Genomic DNA, 15,096 nt, shown 5'->3' with positions numbered 1-15,096 from the left:
CTGCACTGTCAGTACAGTGTCCGACATGGGACTTGATCCCACAAAATGCGAGATCATGACCTGAGCCACAATCAAGAATCAGATGCTTAACTGACTGAGCAACCCAGGCATCCCTACGTTTGTTCATTCTTAATTAAATATAATAAATATGTTATTTTAACCTTATGGTGTTTTTTATTTTTAATTTTTTTTTAACGTTTATTTATTTTTGAGACAGAGAGAGACAGAGCATGAATGGGGGAGGGGCAGAGAGAGTGGGAGACACAGAATCGGAAACAGGCTCCAGGCTCTGAGCGGTCAGCCCAGAGCCTGACGCTGGGCTCGAACTCACGGACTGCGAGATCGTGACCTGAGCCGAAATCGAACACCCAACCGACTGAGCCACCCAGGCGCCCCACCTTATGGTGTTTTTATATTGAGATGGACAAGTTTCCACTCTTATTTATTAAACTTCCTTTCATAAATTGTGTTAGGAATCTTATTATTATCAATAATGTCACAAATTTATTATTTTTCCAGCTAAACTTTGGAAACATTTTATGTTCACCTGTAAAAAAGATCACCTCAACTGTGATTAAAATTGCTCCAAACATATAATTTAATTTAAGAAATAGTAACATCTTTATAAGTTTTAGAATTTCCATTTATAGCTATGTTTTTCTCAGTAAAGGTTTTCATTCCCTTTGTGTAGGTCTCATAGGTTTTAATGCCATTTTATAATTTACTTATTAAAAATATTTATATTGAACATCTATATGTGCCAGATACTCTATTTCAAAGATGTACAGGATTGTGAACAAAGCAAAATTGCTCCCACCTTGGTAAAGTAAAATATAGTGTGAGAGAGAGATGATTAAGCAAGAAGACAATGTAGAAAGGTAACACAGAGGAGACTCCTAAACCAATGTAGGGTTAGGTATTGTTAAGGTTTCTTTGAAAACAGCCACTTATAAGGCATAAATTAAAACAGGATAGGAGTTCTTTGGAGAGAAGGTAGTGGGTTGGCTGTGAGGAAGAGTCTTCCAGTCAATGGAGAATTATAAAGTTGAGATTGATGATGGGCATGTAAAAGAAGCTATTGTAGAGGGGCCAGAGTTCTAAAACCAAAGCTGTATCATTGCTAATTTGAATGTAATAGTTTCTTTTTATGTTTTCTAATTGATTACTATTGACATATTTTGTTCTGTTTTGTCACCATAACTTTATTGAATGAGGTATTTTTATTGAGATGAACCTTTCCCTCTCTCAGGTAGTCCTATATTTGCTAATAAAGATAATTTTAGAATTACATTTTTATAAGGCATTGTTATTGTTAGAATGATTGTTTTACAATAGTGAGTTAACTTAGAAATGGAAAAAATTCTTTTACACTTTCAAAACATATTTAAATCACATATTCACCTTTTAATATCTCAAAACAAGCAGATTGACTTGAATTCACTTAAACTCATGTTTTGGACAAAGTAATATAGAAGGCAAATTTTTGTATTTAAAATATATTATCTTTACTGTCAGTAAATGGAGTTGTAAGATTTATGGTTTCTTTTTGTTTCTTTGCCTTTCATTTTTTATTTCTATATTGTGGTAAAATATATATAACATAAAATTTGCCATTTTAACCATTTTGAGTGTACAATTAAGTAGCATTAATTATATGCACAATGTTACACAATCATCAGCATTATTTCCAAAACTTTTTTTATAACCCCAAGCATATCTGTAACCATTAAGCAATAATCCTATTCCTTCCTCCTTCTGGGTCCTGGTAACTCCCAATCTATTATATGTTTCTATGAATTTACTTATTGTAGATACTTCATGAAAATAGATTATAAAATATTTGTCCTTTTGTGGCTTAGTTATTGAATTTAACGTTTTCAAGTTTCACCTCTATTGTAGCATATATCAAAACTTCATTTCTTTTTAGGACTGATATTCCATTTGAATGTATATACTGTGTTTGGTTTGTCAGTTCATCTATTTTTGAGTATTTGGGTTGTTTCTGTGTGATGAAATTTGCATACATGTATCTGTTTGAGTCCATGTTTTCAATTCTTCTGGGTATATAAATAGGATTGGAATGGCTGGGTCATATGGTGAGTTTATATTTAGACTTTTGAGGAATCACTAAACTCTTTCCACAGTGACTATTTTATATTCCCATAAGCATTGTATAAGAGTTCTGATTTCTCCATATCTTTACCAACACTTTTTTTCTGATTTATTTTTATTATAGCCTTCCTAGTAGGTATGAAGTAATAACTCATTGTGGTTTTGATTTGTATTCCTCTACATGTCCTATATTTTCTTCTAAGAGTTTTATAGTTTCAGCTTTTATAATTATGCAGTTAACTCATTTTGAGTTAGTTTTTGTATATGGTATGAGGTAGGGATCCAACTTCATTCTTTTGCATGTGAAAATCTAGTTGTTACAGAACCATCTATTGAAGAGACTACTCTTTACACATTAAGTAAACTTGGTCCCTTGTCAAAAATCCATTGACCATATGTTTGTTTCTGTTTCTGGTTTTGTTTTTGTTTTCTGGACTTTGAATTCTCTTTCCTTGGTGTGTATGTCTATTCCCATGCCAGTACCACCATATTTTGATTACTGTAGCTTTTTGCAGTAAGGTTTGAAATCAGGAAGTGTAAGTCCTCCAACCTTGTTTTACTTTTTCACGATTGTTTTGTCTGTTCAGAGCCCTATGAAGTTCATCAGCTTTTCCATTTCTGCAACAGAGACTTGGAATTTTGATGGGGATTGCCTTGAATTTTCAGCTAGCATTGGACATTATTGACATTCCAACAATATTGTTTCATTTATGAGCATGGGATGTCGTTTTATTTTTTTAGGTTTATTTTAACTTTCAGGATTATCATGTAGTTTTCAGCATATAAGTCTTTCACCTACTTGGTCCATTTATTCCTAGATATTTTATTCTTCAGGTAGTATTGTAAATGGAATTGGTTTCTTAACTTTCTTTGGATTGTTCATTGTGGGTATATAGAAACACAACTAATTTTTGTGTGTTTATCATCATGTACCCATCAATGTTTCTAAAATTATTAGCTCTAATAGCTTTCTTGTGAATTCTTTAAAATTTTCTCTATATAGGAATATATAGGATTATGTCATCTTTGCATGGAATTAGTTCTAATTCTTCTTTTCTAGCTTGGATAAATTTTATTTCTTTTTCTTTTATAATTGCTCTGACTAAAACTTCTAGTACAATGTTGAATAGAAGTGGTAAAAGTGAGCACCCTTGTCTTGCAAAGATTTATAGTTTCTTAGAACAAATTAACCTAAAAATATATATTTCACTAATAGTGTGTGTGTGTGTGTGTGTGTGTGTGTGTGTGTAAGCTAGTTGTCAACAAACGTCAAAGTTTATATTTATTTTTGCTTTTGTCGCAGCCTATAATGTTATAGACTAGAAGGTAAATTTCTGTCATAGTTTCATAGTTGTCCTCCAAGGTCACAACGGCAGGAGAAAAGAACTGAAGAATTATGAGAGATGTTTTTACAAGCTAGGACTGGATGATGTTTCAATATTTTCACCTACAGAACTCAGTCACATGGTATTAATCTACTTGAAAGAGAAGCTGGAAGATATAGTCATCCTGTGGATAATAAACTTGGTATCATAAATACTTAACATGTTTTCTATCATAATATATATTCAGGCATACACAAGCACATAGGAATATTATTTTAACATGTATACTTTACAAACTATGCATATATATATATATATATATATATATATATATATACTTCCTATTATCACTTTATCTATAAATATACTGTAACCACAGGAGATTACCTTCTTTTCTCAACATAAAGTTCTATCACACATTTTATATAGCCTTTTCCATTTAAATGCTCTCCCTCTCATCTTCATTTGCAAATGTCCTATTTATCATTCAAAACTTAATTCAGGGCACCTGGGTGGCTCAGTAAGTGTCTGACTTAGGCTCAGGTCAGGATCTCACAGTTCATGGGTTCGAGCCCTTCATCAGGCTCTGTGCTGACAGCTCAGAGCCTGGAGCCTGCTTCCAATTCCATGTCTTCCTCTCTCTGCCCTTCCCCTCCTCACACTCTGTCTCTCTTTCTCTACTAAAAATAAATAAACATTAAAAAAAAGTTTAAAAAAACTTAATTCACATTTTATATTTTCTGTCACAGTTTGCTTGGGAAACATAAATCACTCCATTACACCTTCAGAGCACTTATACAACCACTAAGAATAACATGTAATTACTGAACACTCAGTATGGGGCAGGTACAATGCTGAATGTTTCATAGGATCATCTCCTTTAATCCTCAAAATAATCCTGTAGGGTAAGTACTATCATAATTATTTTTCTCCAGGTGTGGAAACTGAGGTTTAGAGAGATGAAATAACTTATTTAAGCTGAAACTTGTGCACAGCACTGTCCAAAGTTCATGACCTTAACAATTATTCAACTTGGGCTCAGAACATTTTATCATCTGTTTAAACTTTTTCTTTATCAGGATCTCACTCATGAGTTACAGGAATAAAAATTAAAAATCACTTCATTCAGTTTGTGTCCCCAGTTCATATCCCAGGAGTGCCAGAGATTAATTGCAAGTCTATTATTTCTGTGATAACTATTGTCAGCTTCGACTTCCTTGGAAGAAAGTGTTACAAAATCAGTAACAGCTCATAATTTGTGATACCTATATATTAAGAGTTTTGAAGAAAAATATAGTTGAGAAATGTAGTCTTGTTCCTATGTAGATCATCTAAGTGAAGTCTCCTATTTAGTCAAGCAGAGACAGATCTAGCAACATATACTCAAATTCCTTGTCAGTGACTGTCTAGGAAATGCAAGATAGTTTGGATATACATCTTCAAACAAGTAAAATTGAAAAAAAAGTCTTAAAAATATATCAGGCTATTCCAAAGTCACAGATAAAATAGGTTTGAAAATTTCAATATTTTCGATTATCTGCACCACTGTCTTTTTCCATTGTCTACTTATTGAGATCTAATTTTATTTATTTTTTAACGTTTATTTGAGTGAGAGAGAGAGAGAGAGAGAGAGAGAGATTGAGGCAGAAAAAGGGAGACAGAGGATCCAAAACAGACTGCTGTGAGCATAGAGCCCTATGCAGGGCTCAAACTCGCGACCATGAGATGATGACCTGTGCCGAAATCAAGAGGTAGTGGCTTAAATGACTGAGCTACCTAGGTGCCCATGAGATCTAATTTTAATATAAAATAACTAAGCCTTACCACCACAAATGAACTATTTTAGAGAACTAACTGGTGGTTACCATGGGAGAAGAGTGGGGGGATGAGCAAAGTGAATGAAGGGAGTGGGAGATACAGGGGTCTAGTTATGGAATGAATAAGTCACAGGGATGAAAGTTACAGCATAGGAAATATAGTTCAATGGTATTGGAATAGTGTTGTATGGTGACAGATGGTAATTACTCTTGTGGTGATTGTAGCATAATATATAGAGTTACTGAATCACTATGTTGTACACCTGAAACTAATGTGACAACTATACTTCAATAAAAAAAAGAACAACACTGTATAATAACTAACTAGAATTTAAATAAAAACTTGAAACAAACACAAAAGAACAAGTAGGCAAAAATAACAAAACTTTAAATATTTAGACTCTTTTTGAGATCTTTTTCTGTAGTTTCTTAGATCTGTTGGATTTTCCAAAGCTTGTATCAGTTCCTGTTTTCTGATATATCCTGCTGAATTTTTAGTATTGTAAGACCTTAATAATATGGATGAAAACTGTTAATGATTTAAAACAAATGAATTGTCTCAGGGAAGTAATGGCCATGTCAACCTGTCATTACCGAGTGGAACATATCTGTTATAGTCGGTATTTTTACCCATTATTTTTTATGTCATGCCAACTATATTTCTTAAACAGATGATTTACAGCCAGTGGTCTCATATAGGTGCATTTAAGTGTTAATTACAAATCATTAGTCTCATGTCCTTGAACTTAGATTTAGAGATACTTTTCTGAATCAGTCAAATCCCACTGACTTTGGCGGTAGCAACTTCTTTATAGACACATCTCTGGAGGCAAGGGAAACAAAAACAAAAATGAACTATTGGGAATTCATCAAGATAAAAAGCTTCTGAACAGTGAAAGAAACAATCAACAAACCTGAAAAGCAACCTATGGAATGGGAGAAGACTTTGCAAATGACATATGGTTTAAACAAAGGGCTAGTATCCAAAATCTATAAAGAACTTATCAAACTCAACACCCCCAAAATAAATAACACAGTTAATAAACAGGCAAAAGACATGAACAGACACTTCTCTAAAGAAGACATACAAATAGCTAAAAAATTGAGAGGAAGTTTCAGAGATTTCCCATATACCTTTAGCCCACATACATGCATAATCTCCCCTATTATCAACATCAGACACTAGAATGATACTTTATTACCAAGGATGAACCTACACTGTCGCATTGTAATAACCTAACATCCGTAGTTTAACTAGGTTTCACTCTTAGTGTTACACATTTATGGATTTGGACAAATGTATAATAACATATATCTATCATTATAATATACAGAATATATTCTCTGTACTAAAAATCCTGTATATTCTGCCTAATCATCTAATCCCTCTCCATTCCCCTCCCCGCACCCACCACTGATCTTTTTATTGTCTCCATAGTTTTGCTTTCTCCAGAATGTCATGTAATTAGAATCATATGGTATGGCTTCTTTCACAAATAGCATTTAGGGTTCCTCCAGGTCTTTCATGGCATGATTGCTCATTTCTTTTTAGAACTGAATAATATGCCATTGTCTGTTTCTACCACAGTTTATTTGTACATTCACCTAATTAAGGCTATCTTGACATTGCTTCTAAGTTTTGACAATTATGAATAAAGCTGCTATAAACATTCACATGCAAGTTTTTGTGTAGACACAAGTTTCAGCTCTTTTGTATTGCATAATAAGAATATGATTAGTTTTGTAAAAAAACCCATCAAACTGTCTTCAAAACTGACTATATACCATTTTGCACTCCCACCAGCAATGTATGATCTTTCTTTTTCTTTCTTTCTCTCTCTCTCTCTCTTTCTCTCTCTCTTTCTTTCTTCCTTTTTTTTTTTTTTTTTTACTTTGGTGGAACAAATTTTGTCTACATAATCACTGACTGCTGTTTAGCATTAGACAAACTTAGCTATCATTCAATGAATTTACATTAAATGCCCAAATGCAAATTACATGAAATGTCAAAAATGTGCCTATGTACCAGAAGTAAAAATAGTATACTAAGAGGTGTGATCAATACAAACCACTCCATTCAGGTTGATCATAATGCAACTTGACACATGGGACGACTAATTAAAATTACTACAATAACCAGTGAAATCATTTTATTGAAGCACCATAATAAACAGGGTTATCATGGTCTTTCTTCTTCTGTGCTTATAAAAAGTTATTCTTTTATGAAAAACCTGTATAATATTGGAGCTTATGACTAAGTCCATATTCAACTTTCTATAGATGTTACAAAAATTTAGATAAAAAAACAGATAAATACAACTCCTTTTTTAAAATATAAAGTAGTCAATGTCCAGACTGATATATACTCATCTTCTAGGTGGCTAAATGAGACTTATGCTTGTATCGGCATACACACATACATCCTAACCATATGGTTTTTCTAATTACAAGGTATTTTGATCATTTTTTAATGTAGAAGGCTGATTAGTGGAAATGGAGATGACCAGGGAGGAAAACAAAGAGAGATAAAGGGATGATGTACCTAGCGAAATACAATGCGCCCATTGTTAGATATATAGGAGTGACACAAATGGAAGCTCTTGCCCTGGTCCATCCCTGGATTGAAAACTAAATAGGAGGGGTGCCTGGGTGGCACAGTCGGTTAAGTGTCCAACTTCAGCTCAGGTCATGATCTCACATTTCACAAGTTCGAGCCCTGCATTGGGCTCTGTGCTGACAGCTTGGAGCCTAGACCCTGCCTCAGATCCTTTGTCTCCCTCTCTTTCTGCCCTCCCCTACTAGTACTTGGTCTTTCTCTCTCCCAAAAATAAATAAAACATGAACAAAATTTTAAAAATGAGACTAAATAGGAAAGGAAAGAGGGATATTATCATGGTTGAGAAGTGGGTATTAGAATAACCAGTAAAACAAAATCATTTTCACAAAATGAATCAGAGAATATTTCTTTCTTCAGGGAGTTTCAAGCCAGGACACGATAAACATGTATAGTAATATTTTATTTTATTCATTTATCTGCTTTTAAATTTTTTTAATGTTTATTTATTTTTGAAGGAGAGACAGCATGAGCGGGAGAGGGGCAGAGAGAGGGACACACAAAATTCAAAGCAGGCTCCAGGCTCCAAGCTGTGAGCACAGAGCCCAACATGGGCTTAAACTCAGGAGCCATGAGATCATGACCTAAGCCGAAGTCGGACGCTTAACCAACTGAGCCACCCAGGCGCCCCAGTGATATTTTAAATATGAGAAAGAAAATATTTTGTATCTTAGGTTGGATTTTCTAGAAAGTGAGCCTGCCAAAAACAGGTATTTTAGGTTTCTGAACTTATTGAAGTAGTGATCTTTAAGAAAAATGTGTAGGGGAATGAAGAAAAAACAATGGCAAAGAGGAAAAAACTGACAAAAATGTGGTGTCTGTTAAATGCTTTTGCTGGCTAGATCCAAAGGTTGTTTTGGAGTATAAATTGCACTGTAAAGGTATTCACTTGTAGCTAGGGGAGGTGGCTTTGTACCCCCATGTAGCCAGGTGTCGTCAGCCCTCCTGGGGGTAGGGAGATAGCCTCCTAGGAGGAAGAGTTGGAGGGAAAGAGTTGGCTGTGTCAGCGGAAAAGCTTCAGGGTAGGTTGTGTGTCTAAGCACTTTTTCCCCCAGCATTTAGCAGGAGTGAAGAATAGCAGCTGGTAAAGGGGACTCGGGTGGAACACACACAGAGTCTACTCCATTATGCTAAATAAAGTACAAAATAAAATGGGTAGGAGAGTCTAATTTCAACTGGGGGATTTGTCAGCTTTTGGGAGATGTAGCCTCGGTTTCCATACATAACCAGAAGCTATATTTGAGGTTCATCCATTTCTGTTATTCTGCAGAATTACTTGTGGAAGATTACTTGTGGAAGATCGGACTTCCTTTGGCAGTGATTTTGAAGCTGTATCCAGTAAAATAAATTCAAATAACTCACTTCCGGTTTTTATAGGCATATTACTAGTGAAGGTTGCAGGTTATCTAGAAGAAATATGAAACATGAAACAAGGATATTTTATGGTCCAAACCTTTATAGTTTCTGTCATTTTTTACTACTGTACTTTTATGCAGCTTTGTGTTTATGTGTGGTTTGTTGTCGTGGGGGACGTGGTTTTCTATTTCGTGTTTCTGCAGCTAGTGTTTTAAAGATCTTATTTAGGAAAGTCTTTTTCCCCCCCTTCTATTTACATTGTGGTCTTGTGATTTAATGACAATAGAGAGAGCTATATTGTATTGGAGTTTGTAAATTCATATGGTTAAGAGAATTAGGTATGTGGGCGTTGGGGGAGTCACAATCCACCTAACAATTATACTCAGGGACTAAAGTAGACATGGAAGTTGAATCAACCATCGTCTGTAATGAGTTCATAGTCTGCTTGATTGCCGAGTATGACTATTTCTGAACATAATACAATTTTACCTTCAATCTTACATTTCTATGCTTGCATTAAATTCAGGCTTCTTGAATGTCCATATTCATTCTCGTAGCATAGATTAAAAAGTACACAATGAGGATCTAATGTACAACATGGTGAATGTAGTTGATAACACTGTGTTATATAATTGAAATTTGCTAAGAGAGTAGTACTTAAATGTTCTCATCAGGAAAAAAAATCAGGTAAATGTGTGAAATGATGGATGTGTTAATTAACTCAATGGGGGGAATCCCTTCAAAAGGAAAAAAAAAGTAATCAGGAAAAATCTGTATTTCTAATATTCTCAGGAGAAAATTAGCTCCCCCCCCCCACACCTATTTGGGAATTTATTAAATGATACCAAACTATGGACTGTTCCCAGAACAGCTTATTGTGTATTAGTCAATATCTGTATTAGGAAGAATTCTAATCTTTTCAAACAGAGGCTATGAAATGTTTGGAATGTTATTTGGGGAATTGCCTAAGAAATTCTCACCTGAAGGCAGGATATCAATCTCTAGAGATAGAAATTAAGCTTTTACATAGAGGAACCTTTGCTATGATGGTCATAAATGTGATTCTTAGGGGCAGTGATCTCCCATTATCACACTGCTTCAGATTCTTTGCCCTGCTTTCTAGCTTTCCCAGCACTATTCTCAGAGTGTGGTGAGAGAGCTCTTAGACACTAAAGCAGAGACCTAATTCCTTTTGCAAACCAACCTGAGGTAGGTGGGCTTAATGTGGAGAAATAGAAGTCTATTGGGTGGACAGCATAAGGGTTGACGTGAAAAGATGTGGACAGACTGATGAGCCAAACACTTCAGGAAGTCTCAGGACTTAGGAGAGGTCAGCTGTGAAAATCACGGAAACTGGATTTGGATCTAGGCACTGGGACTCTCCCTGCTTGCATGCCGAGATCTCAGATTTAGACCCAACACCAGTGGCACTATTTGGAAGTCTTCCACAACAACTTCCCTGGTCCCTCCAGGAGATTTTGCCACTCCCTCCTTTATGCCCCACAGAGCCTAGCATTTAATTCAAAGATTTGGAGTCGTAAATTTGAGTAGGGCCTTGTCTGGTGTCTTCCCAGTTCTAGGGTGCTTTGTTATCCACTTTGAATCATTTTCTTTTGTAAAATCATCAATAGTACTTTATAGATACAGCTGTTTCAAGAAAGACCAGACATACCATTTAGCACAGGGGTAAAAGGATTTGCTTTGGCACATGACAGATTTCAAATCCTAGCTCACTACTTAACAGCTATGTTAATTTGGGCAAATTGCTTGAGTTTTCTAAACCTGCTTCTAGTTAGTAATCAATTTGCATCGCATTTGAAATGGGAAACATCACTAAGCTTGAAGTTTGTGTGATGATTGTTATAATGTTTACATGTATATATTGAATGTAATTATAATTATATTTTGTATATGATATGAAAAATGGTCTTCTATGACATGCCAACATTTACTAAACAATGAATTCTTTTTAAAAAGACAATGTTATTTTGTAATATCTTGTTTCCTTATGTACACAGATTTTATTTCTGGATGTTCTTTTATGCAGACATAATTTTATTCCTTTGACAATATCTTTTTTTATTATAGTGAGTTTATAGAAAGTTTTACTATTTGGTAAGGCAAATAGATCTACGTATTTCTTTATTATTATAATATTCTCATATTTTCCCCACATTTTTGTTTCAAGTCAACTTTAAAATTAATTAAAATTAATGTATTAAATTAAGCATAACTGGAATATGTGTTAATATGATTGACATTTTCCCCTAAACTCCAGACTCACATATATCTATATTTTCACTTGGAAATTAAAATAGGCCTCTCACACTTACCATGTCTAATATCAAGCCTCTGCACAGTCTCTCCATTTTCAGTCAATGGCAACATCCTTTGTAAACTCAAGCCGAAAATCTCTGAATTCCATCCTCAAGTTTATTCTTTTCCTTATACCAAAGATCCCAGTGTTGGCGTTTTAGCTCTCAAACACGTCTGGGAGAGAATCACTTCTCACAAATTCTGTGGCTACAATCTGGCCCGTGTTACCTCTATTTTTAACCTGGACAGGTATAATTGTCTCACGGCTGTTCTTCCTGATTCTGCCCTTGCACCCTTTAGTATGGGTGATGGAGCAAGGAGAATTATCCTGGTAAAAGCTGTGTCGCTCCTCTGCCTACCGCCCTCCAGTGACTTCCTATTTTATTCTGAGTAAGAAACAAAATACAATGATATAATCTGGTCCCTTCCTCACTGAACTTACCTAGGGCTTTACCCTTTGTTCACTCTTAATTATGATAGCCTTCTTACCCAACCATCTATATACAGACATTAGTACTTCTCTTTCTCCCTGAAATATTCTTTACCCAGATAGCTTGCTCTTTTAATGCTTTTAGGACTGCATTCAAACGTCACCTCTCATTGAAGCCTCTTTTGACTATTCTGTGAGAAACTGCTATCTCTCTAACAGTTTCTATTTGCTCTCCCTCCTTTATTTTTCTCCAGGGCATTTTGCCACTGTTTAACATACAATATGGTTTGTTTGTTTGTTTTATTTATTGTCTATATTTATCTCTATCATCACTGCATTCTCAATAAACAGAATAGGGACAGTATTTCTTGAAAACCACGAATGATAAAAAATATATGCAAGAATTGACATTTTCGAGATATTAGGTAGGTCTTACTATGCAGGAACACAGTATGTTTTTTTGTTTGTTTTTTTGTTTTGTTTTGCTTTTATTTGCTAGAGGCCTATTTCATGCTCTTCAGTGTATTTTATAGTTCTTTTGAAATGAGCCCTACCTCTCAAATAGTTTAATCTTATTTTATAGTTTCATCATAATTATAAATGAGTTGTTGTCCACTTTAACTATTTATAGCTATTCTAAAAAAACTATTAATAGATTATATTAATCTTGTATCTAGCCATTATACCAAATTATTTTATTAATTCTACTAGTTTTTAACCTGACCATATACAAGATTTTGGAATTCTAGTGTTTTATTCAGGTAGTCTTTAGCTATCATTTCATTGCCTCCCAATGTTTTAGATGACAAGTCTAGTGCTATTCTGATTCACATTATACATATAGCTCCATTTTCCCTTGTTTTCACCCTGGTTAGGCTTGCTTTTTTAATGTAGATTTTTATAATTTCTTGTTAAGCTTGCCTATAAGTTTGTGAATCTCTTCCATATGCAGAATCAAACCCTTCAGTTCAGAAAATTTTTCTTCTATTATTGTCTAATTATTCTATTCCTTTTTTTATTTATATGATATTCCTATTTTCTATATTTTTAGATCTCCAGACATCTGTCTTTCTTATCTTCTAGCTTTTCCCTGAAGGTTCCATCCTTTTTATTCTTGCCCTGTGTTGTGAAATTTCATTTTCTATTTGATCTTTAAGATCAATAGATCTGTCCTTGGCAGTGATCCTTCTCATTTCCAGTGTCTCTATTGACATTTTACATTTAAGAATTTTATAATATGTGTTCCAGAAATCATTTTATACTCTAATTGCTCGTCCATGTGTATTAGCAATTATTTTAAGTTTCTTTCTGACTTTTCCATTAATTCCATATCAGCTGCTGCCAACTATTCCAAATTAACACTTGATCTTCTGTCAGTTTTCTAAAGTGATACATTATTTGGTTTTCTTCTTTATGTATTCCATCAGCATTCATAAGAGTCTACAAAGTAACAGCTGAATTTGGGAAGGAAGGCATCAAAATTTCTTGTCCTTGTGGCTCAGTTGACAACAGACTGGAGAGTATTACTTTCTGCAGAGGAGGGGCAGAACCTGATGGAGCCTGATTTCTTTTGTGTAAATCAAGCTCTTCCCAAACAGTGGCACTGAGACTGATATTAACGTAGCCTACCCTGAAATTGTTGTGAAGGTCAATGTCAGTCCTGCCAGAATCACAAGCAACCCTTTCTACGGAGATCTCCTTTTCTTAGATGTTTGCATTTTCCCAGAGATCTGTGAATGCCATGCTTGATCTTGGGGTGAAGGGCAAGTTCTCTTTCCAGCTCCTCTCACTGCTGCAAGTAGAATGTGGTACCTTACCTGCCTTTTCCCAGGAGATCCTACACACTGTGGCTTCGGCAATCTCAGAGCCTTCCTGGGGTCATGACTCTAGAAGGGGAGATGGAAAGGAGAAGTTTGGAGACCAGCATCTTGACTTATTACATATGTAGATGTTCGAACTCTCGGAGACTATTGGGTTTGAATCAAATGTTAACAATGCAAAGATACTTTCATGTGAATAACCAGTAGTGACCACTGCACCATCCAGGTCATATTTATGACATTAAGCGTGAGAGGATACGTCCCATTTCCCAGGACTCTTGGACAAAAATACTGTTTCACACTCTTTTTTCAGTCAATTGTAAAAACTCTGTGGGAAGGCATTACTTTGCGTTGTTTTCTTTAGTCTTCAGCTTTGACAAGTATGGAGTGAAAATTATACAAGGCAAAGAGCTGACCATAGAACTTACAGTAAGGGAGAGTGGAGTGGCAAAGGGAATAAAAAATGCGGTAATTTCTTGAAAAATGACTTAAAGAGAGGAAGATATCTTATCTCTGTGCCATAGAATACCTCACATGGCTCTCAGATGTTGCTAACCATGGCTAGCAGCACAAATTCCCACAGGTAAACTATAATTTAGCCAATGTTGTGGGAGTTGTACATGTCAGCTGAGGGTCATATATGGCTTTACCTGTCAAGAGCTGCAAAGTAAATGCACATTGTTACTTTATTGAAGTGCATATAATTTGAGTTTCTTGTTCTCTTCTTTACTGTGGCATTATCAAAACTTAAACCCACATCATTTCCCTGCTGAGTCATTTTTGATGCTTAAGAATATGCTTTCAAGCTGTAACTGCATCAATACCTGTGGTTGTACATTCTATCGAGAATAAAAATGCTTTTTTCTTTCCTTCCAGAGCTGTCAAACTCCTGACGCTGTAGAGTTTATCTTGGAAAATGTAGTTTTGGTCCTGCTACCAGTAGGAGGTGGGAAAAAGTCCTTTATTTCATGATCAGTGTCATCTGAATGATGCCAGCGTTTCTTATAATTGTGCAGAAAACATACTTCATTAACTTTTATCTTTGTATATTTTAGAAGGTAAAATGAATGACTCATCTGATATGTGATACAAGTCAGATATCATATTCTGTTAACGTGAGTTGTATTTGTTCATCAAACCTCAGAAGTCAGTGGTGCTCTTGTTCAGATTGAACAGCACTAATTTCTCCCTAGTTTCTCCAAAAATTTGATGTTTTTTTTAATTAAAGCTTTTTTTTAAGTTTATTTATTTACTGAGAAAGAGAGAGAGCACGCACACGTGAGTGGGGAGAGGGGCAGAGACAGAA

The sequence above is a fragment of the Panthera pardus genome, unplaced genomic scaffold (assembly GCF_024362965.1).
Source record: "Panthera pardus isolate Hobbes unplaced genomic scaffold, ASM2436296v1 HiC_scaffold_11, whole genome shotgun sequence".
In the NCBI taxonomy this organism is placed as follows: domain Eukaryota; kingdom Metazoa; phylum Chordata; class Mammalia; order Carnivora; family Felidae; genus Panthera; species Panthera pardus.
This window is presented reverse-complemented; position numbering follows the sequence as displayed.